This window comes from Xenopus laevis, chromosome 8S, assembly GCF_017654675.1.
Source record: "Xenopus laevis strain J_2021 chromosome 8S, Xenopus_laevis_v10.1, whole genome shotgun sequence".
NCBI lineage: Eukaryota > Metazoa > Chordata > Amphibia > Anura > Pipidae > Xenopus > Xenopus laevis.
Genome location: NC_054386.1, coordinates 98,011,705 through 98,030,844, shown reverse-complemented (window position 1 = coordinate 98,030,844; position 19,140 = coordinate 98,011,705). Strand labels below are relative to the sequence as shown.

Here is a 19,140-nt window from a genome sequence, read left to right as displayed (position 1 = left end):
GGAAGAAAAGTGAGTTTAAATTCTTTACTCCTTTCCTTCTGTCTTCAAGCTCTATCTCTTCCAGTTGTCTTACTCTTCCATGACATGTTCTCCTCCAGCCCATTTCATTACAGATGACCATTCCTTCCTTATACCAGCCTAGTTGGTAGCCATGCCTTTTATCTTGCTCTCAGTTAACAACATTCCCATTCCCATACAGGGAGAACAAAAATGACTCAAATTGGTTTTAAGCATCCTCAAGAATGAAAAAAAAAACCAAGAACATCTGGGAAATTGCCAGTTAAATGGCTTTACAGGAGAATAAGAGCAGAGATTAAAATGTAAACAATGTTAATACCTTTCAGAATGTAAATAATGAATTATTGGTACACTGAGCATACACATGTTGCTGTGCATTATAACATGACAACAATTGTAGTGTCCATTCTACCTGCAAACAGGAAGATTATTTTAAACTTTGCTTTATAATAAGCACCAATTGGAAATATAATAAAAAAACGGCCCATTGGAATATGTAGTTTGTGACAAGGCATTGATAAAATGACATTAGGGATTCTAGGCAGCATACAAGCCATTTTATTTTTGACTTTGTCTTTGGTTTCGATAAATTTAAAGTAAATATCTTTATATAATGCATTACCAATTATGCACATGTAAAATCATGATGGGAGTGATCCACAGGTTGAAGCTTGTGGTCCAAAGGTTAAAACAATGGGCTGAGGCCAAATCCTGTGTTAAATTTTGCGCCAATCGACTTGTGTCTTAATTTACAACTAGAATGGCAGGTTGATGAGTCTGAAAGAGTAAGGATAAATAATGAAGTGAACAAGGCATGAATAAAATAAATATACCAAACATCTGAGTTGATGATTACATTGATAAGGCTGAAATAATATGAAGTAGGGCCGGTGGCCTTCAGAAGCTCCTGGTTGATATTTGTCAACAACAGCTAAAGAGCAATAGGTGGAGCAACAATGATAGATAGTATTACTGTCACTATCTTTGCCTACTGTTGCCGTCTTTTTTAACTCCCACCGTCCTTTTCTTTATTTCTGATACTGTCCCACTATTCCTACTGTACCTGTTGCCCTTGGGATGCATTACAATGTACAATACATAGGGAAAACTGCTCCACCATAAAGTCATCTCTGGGTGAAAATAACATACATGATGATTTTTACTACCAATGCTCAGAATAAAGACCAGGGAAAGCATTTATTTTCCTATGACCTATATTATTTAGTATATTATACAACAGGAGCTTTCTGAGGTTGGGGTCACAGCATGAAGCTTATCTCTCAGAAATTCATAATAAAAATATTTATCGATTAATAAGGAAATAGATCATGAAAGACATCACACAAGAGATTTTGGGAAACAAACTCAAGATTTATTAGGTTCATAGTCAGCAAAATCCAGATTAAATATTTGTGCCACCCAAGGCCAGACATGCAGTTGTACAGAACATTCTAGAAGCACAGTATTTAAATGAATGGGATGGAAACAGCAATTTTACACAGATGGTAACATAACATCTAATGTGGAAAATGCTTTTTATGCGGAATACAATGGAAAATATGAACTGTTTTGGATTTTCAAAAATGAGCATGGCATGAAAAGAAAATATATAAAATAATGTAAAATGAAAAAAATTAATTAAATACATTCTGTACAATAACATAAAAAAGGCAAAACTCGATATAAAATGAAGGCAAATGCACTAGAGATATGTCTATATAAAAATGCTAAAAACTTGACTTGCTAGGCAAAGGCTAACTGTATTATTTAAGTGCAAGTTGTTAGTATAAAACACTACATTTTCACTTATTTGGTTAATTCCTTCCATTTTTTAAAATTGAAATTCCCATCTAAAATACATTTTTATATTTGAATTTGTTGATAGTATTTGTAGAAAGAGTTGCTTGTAGCTTCACATTTCTTTCTTACAGGAATGGCCTAACAATTTGAGAGATTATTTTGTGATGGTTGTATGGTCGGTGCATTAGATAATAATAATAATAAAAAATGGGTTCTAATATGCCTTTCCATTTACTGCTTGACCTAGGACAGGATGGTCCTCTCATTAAGTTCCTGGATTTGACCTCCAAGAGAGCTAAAAAGTCTATTTCCTTGCTAGCAGTTTTCTCACATCTGACAAATGTCAAGACCCAAAGCAATATATTTTAATTTTAAAAAACATATTCTACAACAAAATACCTCATTAAAGTTTAGCCTTGGATTCTATTGACTATTCAGAGAAGATCGAAGCACATGGAAGTGGAATAAACAAATGACAACAGATTTTAAAGACCTTAAAAATAAGAGAGTGGAATAATAGAGTGTATTTGGTATATTACACCCATTCTATTTAAGAAAGGTCAACTCCAGGGTTATTCAAATTGTAAAGCCTTACAATTCCTAACTGGTTAAGGGTCATAAAGAAGTTCAATGCTATGGTGAAGTCCATGACAAAATAATGACAATATAACAAAGACTGGCAGTTTACAGGAGCCTTAAAACAGAAACAGCAATGGGACCCAACTGTGGAGAAGTCCATGTAAGCAGAACAGGTCATCTTAGGTTTGAAGCGCTACAAGGTTTAAAGTGGAGTCTGGTGACTGGTGGCCAAATAGATTAGATATTTTATTATTATTATTATTATTATTATTATTATTATTATTATTATTATTATTATTATTATTATTAAATACTATTCTCCTACAGATTTGTCTAAATATCTCCTCGTTTTCTTAGAAGCTCATCAATGGAGTTCATATCTATTGTCCTAAGTATTTTTTTAATGCTGTACTTTCTGCTGTAATAAGTTCAGAAGAACTTTTTGATTTTCCCCAAAATTGATTTATTTCTTCCTTCTGTTTAAAATGTTTCCTATAGCTTTAGACTAAGAATGCTTAATCAAAAGCCCTCCAGTTGCAAAACCAACTAAAGGTTGGGAGACTCCTTGAAAGCTTTCAAATGTATCACATTGAATGAAATTGAAGACAAGGTACTGTATAAATATATGGAAGGTCAACCTTAAATAACATCCTTAAAAAAATCTATCAAGAGTACAAAGCCATATTGCTGCTTCATAAATATGAGATAACAGTAATGGCATTATATCAATTTTAAACAATTCCTTTCCAGGTGGAATATACACTGGAAAACATTCTAGATAAAGGTTTCATGTGAGAGATTGTCACTACAGTGAGAAGTTCTGACAAGCTTTTTGTCAGACATTAATTGGCTGAGGATGCTGGGAAATGGAGTTAAAGTGGGAGAAGGGTTGGAGTTGACAACCCTGCACTAAACCATACTGATTTTAATTAGATGGACTGCAAGTTAAGCAACAGCATTTCAAAATATGTGTTGTTTAAAAAGAGGGTTCATGTTATAATTGGATGAATTTAGTGTTTAATTCAGTATTGGTTAAATGCTTGTCCTCTTTCATGCTACTAGACCTTAAGCTTTAAAGAGAAGTCCCCAATTATATTGGTAACTTCTAAGCTTTTTGAAGCTTGTTCCCCTAGCCTACATAACCTCTGGGCTTCCAGCTCTTAGGCATGAATCTCTTATGTTCCCATTATCCAGTGCACCCTCTAGGCTAGTGTCTTCCATCAAATGGCTACTTTAGAAGATCCCATGCTTAAAATCTTCTTTCAGGAGACCAAATACATTGTTCTCATGTTAAATACCTTGTAAATCACTGCAGTGCAAGCTGGACTTTACCATTTAATTGAAAATATCTTCAGGCACCATTAGTTCTCGTTAAATAATATATGTATTTATAGATATTTAATCATTCATTTAGAACAGAAGTTTAGTCTTAAAGTTGATATGACGTACAATCTTCCAAGCACTCTTTTAATTCCCATCATTATCTTTCAACTAGCTTGCTTGTATAGGGTTAAATTACTTTTTTCCATGTATAGTTTACTTCCCCCCTTTCTCTTAACCAGATCTTTTTCTATTTTATGGCATTTGCTTAATGCATAATCCTTTCATTTGGGGTTGGGATTAAAACTCAATCCTTCTCAGCAGGCAATGACTTCTGGTCAAACGTTTCTTCCATAGAGTGAAATTTAAAAAAAAGTTTTCTTACAAACTCATTCTAGTGTAAAACAAGTCAATTACACAAGCTAAATCACACAGGCGAGAGAAGCATGGATCCTCTGTCTGGAATAGCTCAAAGCACATACAAGAGATGTGTCGAACAAAACACGCATGCAGGCTTAAACAAATCTACATCTGCAGCTCAGTGTCTTCAAACATACTGAAAGAAATATGGTGTGCATGGATTTACAAAGAAATCAGTTCATTCTATAAATGGGATTTAATGTTAGACTGGGTTATTTCAGAAGTTTAATTCTCGTTATATTAAAATAGAAGAAAAAAAAACCTTTCTTCTGAAAACTACATTTTTAAAAAAACTATATTTAAAAAACACCCTCAATAATGGGTAGAAAAAAAATCTCAATACTTATTTTTACAACGCAAAAAAATAATAATATAAAAATACATCCCTCACAAATATGCATTTTTCTTCTGCCCAAAATCATAGCTGTAGACATAATCAATATTTCTAAGTTTCACAGGAATATGATCCAATCAGACGGCTATGTTAGCCCAAGGAAGCTACCAGTCAATGAGCTGGTTGAGTATGCTGAGAGTTTATATACATAATCCAATTGTCAAAAGCGTCTCTTCCATATTTAGTGTCTGTGTTAGAAAGTTGTCTTTTATACTGGACTTTTTAAACCAAGTCAAAGACCAAACATGGCAAGGTTGTCTTGAGTCCAAAGAACAAGAGCAGGAAATTCATAAAACTTCATAGGAGACTGATGATAAAAAAAATCCTACCTCCAGATTTAATTCCAGGAGTAAAGCGAGAGGTTTTTTTTTCATGTTCTTTGTCTCTGGACCTTTCTTAAATTCTTCTGTCTTTGTTTTTTTGGCAGCCATGTTCTTTTGCGTTGACGTGAGCAGAAAGACCACTGCCAATGCCAAGGAGTGTAATGGGGTTATTTTTACTTTCGGTTATCTAGCTTTATGAAGGATTGACAACACTCATACAGCTAGATAACCAAAGATAACAACCAACCCCTGTTTATCCCACCACCGCCACCGTTCATTTTCAGTTACGTTGAGTCTTCGGTCTTCATCTCTTGCACGCCGCATGAGTTCTAATTAAAAAAATACAAAAAATTACCATTTTTTTACATAGTTTGAAAACAAATCTGGTTTACGATACTAAAGAAAGTCATCACAAAATATGTACATTATTCAGTCCTACATTTTATTCCTTAATATAGTAGAGAAGTTATAAATATAACATAAAGATTATAATCAATCAAAAAAACATGTTATTGTTATAAGCTAAACATTTTTATTAAAAACAACAACATTTGTTTAAAAAAATCTTAATATACATTTACTTTTTTATGGATTATTATCTAAATATCCTGCCCATAACCATTCACCATAAAATTCAAGACATTCGAGCAATACAAGGCCATACGTGCAACCCCCGAGGGCTATCGCTTCTAAACATGTATACTGTGTGTTTGTAGTGGATAATGTTATAATATTTGTATATTATATATATTTGTAAGTTATATTGTTGTAATATTTACCTGCATTCAATTTTTCCTTGATGATTCCAACATTCAAGGTAAAAATAAATAAAAAAATTAAAATATGGTTTTGCCTGCTTGTCTTGATTATTGGGAGGGAGCCAAGCACCACCAATTCCCAGAATCCCGTGTATGGGTTTAGCAGTCCTTTAGGAACTGGCTCGCTCCTATGGTGCCACAAAGGTTCTGCCTTGCGATGTTGCTGTATTGATGCATCTCCTGCTGTAGAGTCTGCTAAACCACTGCACATCCATTCATTCTTTCACACACCCCTCCTTTCTCTCCATCGGATAGGCCAGCAAGACTTGTGATGTCAACCTCTCTGACTGGCTGCTAGCTGCCCGATATTAAATTCCATCAATGGGGGGATGATTTAGTGAGCAGCAAATTGGACAGCATACATTTTATTGTGTCTTAATATCCCATGGCATGGGCATTTTCATAGTTTTGCAGCTATCACGTTGTAAATCATCTCCAGCCAACGTCTTCATCTTTATAAAGCAAAGACATACTGCTCCATCCCTAGTGAAGTTACATATATCCTCACTTTGCACCCCACGCCAATGCAGTATACAAGTGTGTATATGTAGACCATCATATAGGGATGGTCATAGGACTTAGGGAGTGTCTTCATTGTGCCAAAGGCATTCTTCGTTAGACACGATTCACACGGGACCCATAAAATAATGAAGAAAAATTAAATTCCCAACATGAAACTTCATGAGGGATATCTATTTTTGAAGATGTGTCTCATCAAATTTAAGAATTTCTTAAACATTCTGACAGCCGTCAACAAAGATTTTGAAACACTGCAAAATATTTGGGCTTAACTCTCCGCTAATATAGTTTTATTATATAAGAAAGCCCCCCCCAAAAATATGGAAACTGTTAGATGCAACACAATTCTTACATATTGTCTTGAATTCATCTGGTCTCTTGTGTTGCTATGGTTATACTGATTGTCTGGTTTTTTTTCTATTCTGTTATTAATAATATTTTTCCAGTATTTGGCCAGCCATTTTGGTGGCCATTTAAGGTGTATGAATACAATGTATAAATAGCCAATGTGATGGTGTTTTGTAATATTTTGAAAAATATTTTTCTGGCCTTTTCAAGCATTCTGATGGTCTATTGTGTATGGTGCCCGGAAGAATGTTTTAGAAAAATATTTAATTTGAACAGAACAGAATTAATCCTTCTTGATCAACAGGGAGGATTCCTGACTTATATTGTTGGTGGGTTGTTCTATGTGCCTGAATATTTAGAACCCAAAGAACAGAACATTAAAAGATACACCAAATTACACCCTCATACTGGTCTATGTAGAGAAAACACAATAAACTGTATTGTCTAAATGGAAACAAAATGGCACCTCCCTTGATGCGTATTCATACAGACAAAGAGGAGGAATACTTGGGGAGCTTAATTATAATGTTGATAAATCTTGCACTTCAGTAGTAACTGAACCGCTATCATGTAAAATTAAAAATTCTTGGAATTCGAGGGCAATTCAGGGCAGGGCAAGGGGAGACTATGGCTAAGATGTACAAATGGTTCAACAGGTCTACTCCTGTAGAATAGCACTGATTGTGTTTAGAGAGTAACCAGCCTATCATGTGCATTGAAGTCCTATGTGCTTAGCGCTATTGTTTTTCGTCATGTTGTCGTCAGCAAATACCCACAACATCCTGGGATTGAAACCAAGACTTGATTGAATGGCGTCCCCAGCTGCCCATTTTTGGCCCATACTGTTGCAAACCTCTGAACCCACCATCTGTAGATTTTTACTGATTACTCTGGCACATCAGATGAATCGTCTGTGGCAATTCTATCCCATTTAAAATGACTGATGTAGGCTATTACGTAAATAAATGTATTATTCTGTATAAAGATGTATTTCATTTGCGTGTTGTTAGTATATGGAATGGAATGGAATGTGATCTGGAAACCGTCAATAAAATATTCTATGTTTTATGTTATTAATTATTTCTGATCAAAGGTTTCGTTCTGCCAAAGCAAACTGCATTATGCATGATCGTCTGTTAATATATGTACATACCGTGTAGCAATTCAACATACAGGGGCTAGCTTCTTATAAATGAACTAGTCTGATTTAGAAAATGAACCAGCTTTATGAAAAGAATAGAATTTGTGTATTTTCATAAGCGCAGATATTTCACGTCTGAAATCAAACGCGACGCTCTCCCAGCAGAGAGACAAATATTGCGTTTCGTTAGTAATTATTTAATTACGAAAAGAGTAGCTGCCATTATGTTATATCCCATCCTTGTGTTTTATACAACTCATACAATATCCAAGTCAAAATTTCCTATGGATTCCATCTTCCAATTATCATAATGCTCTCCTAATCCTAATCCATTGAAAGGTCATTTTATGAAAGCATCAGTGTCATTTACGGGTGCACAGTATCTATTGTTTTTGGATCTGGCCTATCACCAAACCTTCCACAAAAAAATTCAGAGGAATATCAAAATCAATCAAACCAATATCAATTGTTTTTGGATCTGGCCTATCACTAAACCTTCCACATAAAAAAACCAGAGGAATATCAAAATCAGTCAAACTAATATCAATTGTTTTTGAATCTGGCCTATCACCAAACCTTCTACAAAAAAATTCAGAGGAATATCCAAATCATTTAAACCAGTATCTATTGTTTTTGGATCTGGCCTATCACCAAACCTTCCACATAAAAATTCAGAGGAATATCAAAATCCATCAAACCAATATCAATTGTTTTTGGATCTGACCTATCACTAAACCTTCCACATAAAAAAACCAGAGGAATATCAAAATCAATCAAACCAATATCAATTGTTTTTGGATCTGGCCTATCACCAAACCTTCTACAAAAAAAATCAGAGGAATATCCAAATCATTCAAACCAGTATCTATTGTTTTTGGATCTGGCCTATCACCAAACCTTCCACAAAAAAAAATCAGAGGAATATCAAAATCAATCAAACCAATATCAATTGTTTTTGGATCTGGCCTATCACCAAACCTTCCACAAAAAAATTCAGAGGAATATCAAAATCCATCAAACCCTGATTTGTGAAAAAAAAAATCACATTCCTTCTGACTCATTCTCAACCAAATCTGAATGAAAAAAAATTGGGATCAGCCTTTTTTTCTAAAGTGAACCCTAATTTCTGCCTTAAAAACCCCAAAAAACCTAAAATAAAATTGTAGTTTTGAATGATCAACCAGGCAGTGGTTTGAATGACAGTCTGTGAGATGAATAGTGAAGGGATGTGAAAAGAATGTATAATAAACAAAAAACAAAATTCAGACTTAAAATTAATCTGTTTTCAAATACATTTTGGGTTTCAGATAATCCAAAATCCACAAAAACAGATATGAACAAACTGCAGATTAAATATCGATTTCTGCCTCACATCAAAGTTTAATTTCAAGATGAAGGTTTTACATATAAAGGTAATAGGGCATGTAATCCTATTTTTACTTTAAGAATTTCTACATAATACCTTGATAGCCCTGAAAAGGGCCAGGAGATTGTGTTTGCATCCAGTGTTATTTCGCTTGGCCCTACAGTTCCTCTGAAGGTGGAGCTAATAATTTTATTGCCAGGATGCTTTGTCCTCCATTGTTATATCAGCAAAATACAAATCCTAGTTGTTGTTGGTTTTTTGGCCTATAAAATATTTGCAGGGCTTGTGTTATGCAATGTAAACTATTCCATTCACATGAAGTGACACTCCAGAAGAACGAACAATCAAATACTGGTGCCTACAGCATAATAAGAGCAGCGACTACTATTATCCTGCCTACTTCTATTGCTCAGAGATTAGACAAGTGGTCTCCTATTATAGAATCCTGGGATGATTTCTATTTCATCTTCTTGAGGCCTTGGGCCAGGAAGCTTAGATACAGTATCTTCGACTAAGGCATCCAACGTTCACTGTAAGTTATTTGGGACAAAGAGGAGATGGTTATAGGGACAGATTCTCTATTGACAGCTGTTATTAAATAATACATTAAAAAATAGAATTATTATTTTTATCTATGAATAATTTCCAAATTTTCGATTTTTTTTTAAAAAAATTAGAAACTTTAAAAATGTAAAAAGATTTTTTTTTTAAATATTTAAAAAGGACAGCTAATCTGTTCGGCTCTATTTACGTTATTGAATTATTTGAAAATGTTAGATACAAGGCTTTTCTTCAGCTTGATTTATCTTGAGTTTCGTTTTCTTTTACGTTAATTAACAATATTTGAATATTTCTATGTTCTTGTTATTTACTCGAATGCATTCAGGCCCACAGTAGATAATGCCTCGGTTTTATTGATCTTATTTTGTACCTGACTACAGGTTGTGAAGCAAGGACAAAGGGGTCAGTTTACTAAAGTGCGGTAAATCTGACTTCGAGTGAAGGATTCGAAGTAAAAAAACTTCGAATTTCGAAGTGTTTTTTGGGCTACTTCGACCATCGAATGGGCTACTTCGACCTTCGACTTCAACTTCTAATCGAAGGATTCGAACTAAAAATCGTTCGACTCTTCGATAATCTAAGTACTGTCTCTTTAAAAAAAAACTTCGACCCCCTAGTTCACCAAGCCTATGGGGAAGGTCCCCGGCGTCTAGACGCCGGCACCGTTTCGCGAATTTTTCGCTGTTTTGCGAATTTCGCGAATTTTCCAGCGAATCGAAATGGTGCATATTCGCCCATCACTAGCGGTAACTATGTTAATGAACCAGTTTACGTTAGCGGTAATTTTATCACGTTGCGAATTTTCTGGCGACAAATTGAGTTTTTGCGAATATTTATGCTATAAAATAGTCTTTGTTTTGTGGTGGTTATTATGGCAATTTCTACTGTGACATTTATGGCCAGAAATGCATCTTCAAAACTCAAACTTTATTGACTGATGATTATACCATCCAATAACATTCCCACAGTTTAATGTAGCCAATCACAATGAAACCAAAAAAGCGCAGAGGCAGACGAATCCTTAAATAATACGACTCTGAGCTGAAACGGCTGCTGTTGCACCAGATAGAAGCAGAAGCCAAAACATCCTGTCGGCAATAGCTACAGATCTCTCTCCTGTCAGCAAAGAATGATGGGTAAAAAAAGGATTATGGGATATTTCCTGCCCCTTGAGAATTTTCTGGCGAAAAAATACTTTTATGCCACTACATAGGTGGCAGAAAATTTTGCGAATATTCTTGCATAAATTTTGTCTTTTGCACATTAATGTGTACGTAGCGTTATTTTCAGCGAATGCAATAACTCGCGAAAACATATTTTTATATATTTATATTTACCGCAGGTTAGTAAACTGGCGAAAACATATTTGGCGACAAATTTGTCTATATTTTGTGCGCATATTTTTACCGTACTCTAAAGCCTGTAACCCTCCCCCCTCTGTAATAATAGTCATGTTTAATGGGTGTTAAGATATAATAACATGATTCATCTCAATCCACCTCCCACCACAAAAACCAGGCCTTGACCTGTTTGTCCTAATAAATGGCTTGAACTTTTAATTCTATTTTTTGTTATTTAATTTTTTGGAAGAAAACTCACAACTTTGTTTGTTGCTAATCAATTCCCACCAATACCCTTGCTATACCCAGAGTGAGATTTTTTCTATTTGTTTTAAATTAACCCCCCATAAGAAAACTTTGTCTTAATTTGACAGTCTAGCAATGTGTCTAGTAATGGAATATTCTCTTGGGATTAGACAATAGGGTGTGTCTATAAGTATAATGCCATGTTCTGTTGTGACGTCACGTAAATTAACTTGCAAAGACGGTCAAAAAAAAAACCTATATTTTTGAACAATTAAAATATTTTTTAAAGATAAGTTGAAATTAGTGATGGGCGAATTTATTCGCCAGACGAGAATTCGCTGCAAATTCCCGCGATTCGCGAAACCGCTGCAAAAATTCGCCGGTGTAAAAAAAAATGGACGCCAGCGTCCGTTTTTTTGAGCGCGGGCGCATTTTCAGCAGAGAATTGCGGGAATTCGCAGAGAATTCTCGCCTGGTGAATTTTTCACTGTTTTGGGTGAAATTCACGAATTTTTTGGCGAAGCGAAACTCCACCAAAATCACTAGTTGAAATATATAGGAAAATATGGATGACACCAATCTTGAACTCTTCAAAAAATGCTTCTGTTGAGTAACTATTTCTGCCTAATTTTATTCTGTGTTCCTACTAGAAAAGTATGTTTCAGGCAGAGAAAAAATAAAGCTTCCAAGCCTTCCTCTTCTGCCTCCAACGCAGCCGCCACCAGCAATATGAAATAGAAGTGAAGAACAGAGCAAGCCAGCTTTTGTGTCAATATCAATGGGGAGTGTATGAAATGAGATCTTGTGTGTGTGCTGTATAAGAATGCCGGGGAGTGTGACACCACTGCAAACATGGGGGTGTAGGAACAAAAGCAGAGCCTGGTGCAATTTTCTCCTCTTTTAAGTCCTCGTGAAAATTTTGACAGTTCCTCCTTGATTGTGCCTAATAATATTGGGATCAATATTTTGTAGCACATCCCAAAAGTATCTCATAAAAAGCTCACTCTCAAAGGGATTCTATTAAAGAAGAAGAGAACTAGGTCTTACTTGAAGTGGTTGACCTATATGTTGCACATTGCTTTGATTTATATTGAAGTTCTAATGTTTATAGGTAGAAACAACGGATCCACTTACACTTTGGCAAGCAGAATTCTACTCTAAATTCCCATGATTATATTTAGTCCTCATTTCTTTCACACTTTATCAGCAGTGATGGGCGAATTTGCGCCGTTTCGCCGAAAAATTCGTGAATTTTGCGAAACGGTGAAAAATTCGCAAAACAGCGCCGGCACCCATTTTTTATGCCGGTGTCCGTTTTTTCGAAAAAAAATTTTGACGCCGGCGAATTTTTGCCGCGAATTTTCGCGGGCGTTTCGCGAATTTATTTGCTGGCGGCGAATCGCACAAATTCGCCGCGAATTCGCGCCTGGTGAATAAATTCGCCCATCACTATTTATCAGCTAACAGTACAGCTAGAGCAGGGCACATGCCGTATAAACACCCAATAAAATACATTATATTATCTTGCAAATGTTCTGATTGAGCATTAACATATTAAACAGAAGCCAAAATATACACTGCCTGCTTATGTCTTCTTCACTTGGCTCCAACTCTATGTAGGTTCATCTGTGAATCCGCCAACTCCTTTGCCTGCTTGAATATATATATTTACATGCGGCCAAATAAAGATATATTTGTACACCCAATTATAGACATTATATATAATTCGCCCATCACTAGTAGCCTATTATAATGCTCACTTACACCCAACAGGGGACAAGCAATCACATGTGTCTTCTACAAGTATCTTATGCCTCGTCACTTTTATGTGCCACGTATTGCTGCTGTCTGTATATATATATACATGATAGGGGTGTATTGCTAAACCTACCATTAGTTGCTTCATTTACAACATACATATTGAAGGTCTCTTTCCATTCATGTTCACTTCTTCTCTAGCCCCTTGTCTCACTTCCAGACTTTATCATTTTGTTTCTCCAACACTCCCTCCCTTTTTCTTATTTTCCTTCCCTATGGCTCAGATGTGTTCCAATACTACTCTGCATATCTATATTTTAACCTTACACATCATTTACATCTCGTCACTGCAGACAGAAAATTTGCCATTATTATATATCATTATTAATACAGTGTGTGTGTGCAGAGAATAGAAAACTGAGTGACCATACCTTCTGCATCTGAAACTCCTCACTCAAGACTCTGAAAGAAGGGATAGGAGATATGCTTGTTGAATATTTCTTTGCTTTTCTTTTAGTCGTATGCAATACTAGTTAGTATGTGTAACCTGGTTTCCAAAGAATAACACCATGACAGCCTTATTTTCTATTTCAGCCTCTAATATCTAATAACATTAAGGGGCCGATTCATCAAGAGTCGAATATCGAGGGTTAATTAACCCTCGATATTCGACTGGGAACTAAAATCGTTCGACTTCGAATATCGAAGTCGAACGATTTTGCGCAAATCCTGCGATCGATCGAACGAAGGATTTTTCGTTCGATCGAACGATTAAATCCTTCGAATCGAACGATTTGAAGGATTTTAATCCAACGATCGAAGGAAAATCCTTCGATCAAAAAATCACAGGCAAGCCTATGGGGACCTTCGGTAGGTTTTATCTACCGAAGTAGGTGGTCGAAGTATTTTTTAAAGAGACAGTACTTCGATTATCGAATGGTCGAATAGTCGAACGATTTTTACTTCGAATCGTTCGAATTTAACCAATTCGATGGTCAAAGTACCCAAAAAATACTTCGAAATTCGAAGTTTTTTTAATTCGAATCCTTCACTCGAGCTTCATGAATCGGCCCCTTATAAGTCTATGTATAAAGAAGAAAGTCTCCAATCTCTTTTATCTATTTGCTTTCTTTGAAGCAGCGTATCGACATGCTTTTAAGCCAAACAATAACTCTATCCCGTCCTTATCAGATAACAGGCCCTATAGGTATATATTCCAAGTCAAACTAAAAAGACATTTCTCCCTTAAATGTGTCTCGAATTAAATGTATGAATCAAAAATGTGTTTCAACCATTGACTATTTTAAAAGTGCTCCTATAATACGGTTCCTGAGGTTATTTAACGTTATTCATTTCTCGACATCTGTAGGATTGATTTATTTTTTTTCAGGAAAAACAAAAAAATGTAATTTGCTTTTCCGGGAAATAAAACATGCATTTTACATTTTACACAGGATTTCATTTTAACTCTATTTTATATACTTCTACATACATTTCTATCATGGATCATGGACCTGTTCAAGGCCTAATATTTTGACAGCTGAATTTAATCCCTGTATTTGCTTATATATCTGTATACACACACACACACACACACTCAGGGGCGATTCACTAACTTCGAGTGAAGGATTCGAAGTAAAAAAAACTTCGAATTTCGAAGTGTTTTTTGGGCTACTTCGACCATCGAATGGGCTACTTCGACTACGACTTCGACTTCGAATCGAAGGATTCGAACTAAAAATCGTTCGACTATTCGACCATTAGATAATCGAAGTACTGTCTCTTTAAAAAAAACTTCGACCCCCTAGTTCGCCATCTAAAACCTACCGAACTCAATGTTAGCCTATGGGGAAGGTCCCCATAGGCTTTCCTAAGTTTTTTTGATTGAAGGATTATTCCTTCGATCGTTGGATTAAAATCCTTCGAATTGTTCGATTCGAAGGATTTTATCGTTCGATTCAAAGGATTTTATCGTTCGATCAAAGGAATAATCCTTCGATCGTTCGATCGAACTATCTACGCTAAATCCTTCGACTTCGATATTCGAAGTCGAAGCATTTTAATTCCCAGTCGAATATTGAGGGTTAATTAACCCTCGATATTCGACCCTTGGTGAATCGGCCCCCTAATTTATTTTAATGAAATGTTAAAATAATCTTTTACAGTGAATATATTTCATATATATATATGTTAATAACTTTTAAAATAACCAATTTTCTTTAAATTTTGCTAATAACATGTTTTTTAAAAAAATAGAATTCACAAAATATAAAATATAAATAGTATTTTATTAAATATTTTTCCATCCAAGAGTATTTTTATTTAGTAATAAACTTTAGCTTTTAATATTTTCCCAATGTGTTTGAGTGCACGTTGTCTAGTTTTGCGTTAAAGATGCTTAATATAGTTCTAAGTTTGAATGTCTTAAAACGAGTCACCATTTTGCTAAGAAATAGAAATCGAGCTGTGATATTCTTTGCCAGCAGATAAAAATGTGAAACCTTTATGCGAGGGCTTGTAGGCCTTTTCTTTATACATAATAGGAGGCCCATTTTCACACACACACAAGTAGAGTTTTGTGTGCTTCCTTCACTTTCAAATCCCCTTAAATTAAGACGATAAGTACTGGCTTGTAAGAATACTCGTCCAAAGATCCTGTGACTGGTAACGTAGCTGTTATTTCTAACGAACAACAGAAGGCTCTAAATCTCTTTCTTACAAAAAAGGAACTATGTTAATAACATTAGAATGTATCTAATGGTTTAGAAATGTAAAACAAAAAAAAATGGGTTTTTTTTGCCTTGTTAGTTCAGACTCGTCAGGATCCTTGGAAGATTAAATGCCTTATTTGCTCCTTTGAAAATCTCTGTAACCAGAAGACATAATTTGGCCTGATCTATAAATGTAGGTTTATCGTGTGCTGAAGTAATAAGGGATAAAAGAGAATTAAAAATAGCTCCAACTCACCATAAAGTGCAGGGATTTTTATCCGACGGATGCAGCATTCTTGCGGGTGTTAATGAAATGAGTCGCTTCCCCTGCATCCTACCCTCTTGTGGCTGTTGCTTGATGACGTAACATGGTACTGTCCATTCAGAATTTTTCCTGGGCTGCAACTTGTGATTCTTCCTTTTCCTCCTTTCTTTTTGCAGATGCATTCACTCTCCCTTTTCAGCCCGAGGAACCAACATTTAAAGCTTTTGCGCTGAAAGATAACAATGTTCCTGGAACCACAGCACCAGCACCAACACCCACAATGCTTATTTTTTTTTTCAAGAGCCTCTCCACCCAAACCTGATTACAAAAAAAAATGAGTGAACACAATCATCACAGGATCTTTTCACATAAATACTGCTTTATCCTCTGGCTCCTCCTTGAATTCCTTTGAGTTGGCACCTAAGAAAATGTTGATTGGGGCAGGGTTGAAAATGGAGGAGTGGCCATGGTGTTGAATGAAGTATGGGATGTCTTCTCCTCCTCTCTCTCAATCCACTCTGTGCTCTCATCATTTTTTTTTAATAAACTCGTATTTTTCAGTATATGAAAAAATTCAAATAGTATAATGAATTTAAAAAAATATACTAATTCACAATAATCCATACTGTATACATTTTACTAAAAATGGGTCTTTCCCCTTACAATTGAAAGGAATATTCATTGGTATACATTGGTATTACTGATGTAGGAAATCAGGCAATTTGGCTAGTTGGGACAAAAACACTGCCCTCCCCCTCCCCCCACATGGTAAAGGTAATGAATTAATATGAAACCTTTTATTTATTTATTTTAATTTAAAATGTATTTGACAAGTCAAGTGTTTAATTAGCAGAATTATCCTTTCCCTGCGGGGAGAGTGAACATTGCCTACTACGTATGCCCCAATCTGCATTTTTTGAAGTCTGGTTTCCAGGGCTGATTTTGAGGGTCTCTTTGGAAGCCAGTCTAATGGTCCGTAGAAAATGCACAATGAATTCACTTTTCTGTCTTTTTGCATGGGAACTCAGTATGTCCTGAACTTGACAGGCCATCTCCTGCATGTTAATGAGATGTCTCAAGTTCATTGTCAAAAGGGCCTTTGCAGACACACTGTTCTCACCCAGAGACCAGCCTTCAATTCCAACTCTTGTTTTGTTCCAATGACTAAACCCCTATGCGTATGTCTGTGTGTTTTAATGCATTTCAAGTACCCAGACTTCCACACTGGCATAATTAGCCAGGACAATTTGCATGGTCTCTCCATTTACTTAAAGAAACAATTCTCATACTTACGCCTCCAAAACAACAGCTCTTGCCAAACAGCAGCACGTATCGTCTCTACTCTGATTCTGGTTTGCCACCCCCCACCCAAAAAGGGAAAAAAAAAAAATATAACGATAAACTGATCACGACGACATATTTTTTATTTTCTTTAAACAAATATTATTTTACTGCAGAGATTAGAATAACAGAAAGCTTGTTCTTTTCCATATGGATTTTCCAGCCTGGAAGATGACAGATAGGTAAGTCTAATATTTATAGTTATATATTATTTTGCAACCGATATTTTTAATTCTAGTAGAATGCAATGATTTCTTTCCTAAAAAAATCCAAATTTAGTTTTTTCATCTGGAATTATTAACCTTTGCATTGTGTCAGCCCCCTCCTATTCTTTTAAGCTCCCTCCTCTATCTTTTTGTTGAATTGTATGTAGTTAACCAACAGACACACACAATGACACACACACATGCACAAATATGTATTAATATTAGTTTCTCACCAGCTTGGATAAACTGAGCCTCTGGTCACCATGGCTTTTGTTCAGACAATCTTTTCATATTGTTAGTACTCCCTGGGAGCTGAATTTAGAACGCCCTCTCTAAAACCACGTGATGCCTCCATCCTCCCCCCCTGCTCATTAGCAGAAAGGAAGCTAAGAGGGGGATAATTATAATTAAAAACAGACACCTCTTGATTGCTTCCTTCCCCCCCATAAAAACATATTTTTATATTAAGCTGCAATTGTTGGAATTGACATTTTTCTCTAAATTCATACCAAAAAAATATCTCAACTTTAAACTTCAGCCAATATCAATATTTGTATTTACATATGATGCATCTGTGGTGCTGTTGATATGGCACAGAAGAAACCCTCACTGTTCTCACTCGTTTTTGCAAAGCTCCATGCTTATTCTTCTTTGCTACTGGTTTCCAGTGTTGCTGAATTATACAGCTCTGCTAAGGCTGAATTAGCTAATAGGGGGGTTATTCTGCAACCTTACCTTTCCCACAAGGATGCACTTTACAAAATGATAGGCGTTGTATTCTCAACTCACCTCCAAACTGTTCTTTTTTTTGGTGTTTGCTCTATTCTCCTCTTTTTCTATTATCCAAGGGAAAAGATCTCCAAAAACTGGGATTGCTCTGAAGAGGGAAGTGAAGCACTTCGGAAGAAAAACAGAGGAGACTGGCTTGGCGTAAGGATACAAATACTACAAAGGGATACTCCACGTAGTCCATACGTAAAGTATACGTATTATATTTAAAAAAGATGATGTAGATGTGGTATGAGCAGCCTGACCTGCTGCATTAGGGTCTTAACTTTAAAAATATTTTTCCTCCACTTTCTTGCAATTTTCATTTGTGGAAGACTGAATCCAATTGTAATGTTTTTTTTTTAAATGTTAATTGTTAACTCATTACCATATATGCAAATCACAAATCTTGTGCAGAGCGTGATGTTCATATGCACTATTTTTTTGGCAAGGTTGCTATGGCTTTTCCATGTATTCTGCCGCCATCATTTTTTTTTTTTTCATAGCAGAAATTGAATTGAGCATCTCTGTAATTTATGCAAAATATTTTGGCCAAATTAAGGTTGAAAAATGATTTCGTTAAGATATTAGAATAAGCACTACAGACCGTTTGAAGGCATTCTAGGTAAATATAGAGAGATATATGAGTGTGTAGATGGAGTGTACGCATGTTAAGATAATGCTGTTTATTTGAAAATACGAATAAACACAATTGAAAAAAAAAATAATTCCTACATTTACTTTAGGCTCATGTGACACATCATTGTGTCAGTTTCAATAAACTATACAATTAATGATTTTTTGATATTTCAAAATAATTTTAGGATTTTTTTTTAAAGAAGTAGAAAAAATATGTCCACACCTTTACTTGTAACATGTTGTGTTAGGCAACAACAAT

The 19,140-nt window shown here is 35.3% G+C and overlaps 1 long non-coding RNA gene across 2 annotated transcripts; it reads right to left on the bottom strand.

Annotated features, from left to right (window-relative positions):
- Positions 1-1,368: 1,368 nt before the first annotated feature.
- LOC121397571 lies at positions 1,369-17,193 on the bottom strand. Of its 2 annotated transcripts, XR_005963764.1 has the most exons (3): positions 15,919-17,193; positions 13,383-13,413; positions 1,369-5,183 (listed from the first exon to the last, which is right to left on the bottom strand). It is a non-coding gene; the product is annotated as an uncharacterized LOC121397571 (long non-coding RNA). The 2 variants fall into 2 exon arrangements; XR_005963763.1 differs by lacking the exon at positions 13,383-13,413.
- Positions 17,194-19,140: the final 1,947 nt, after the last annotated feature.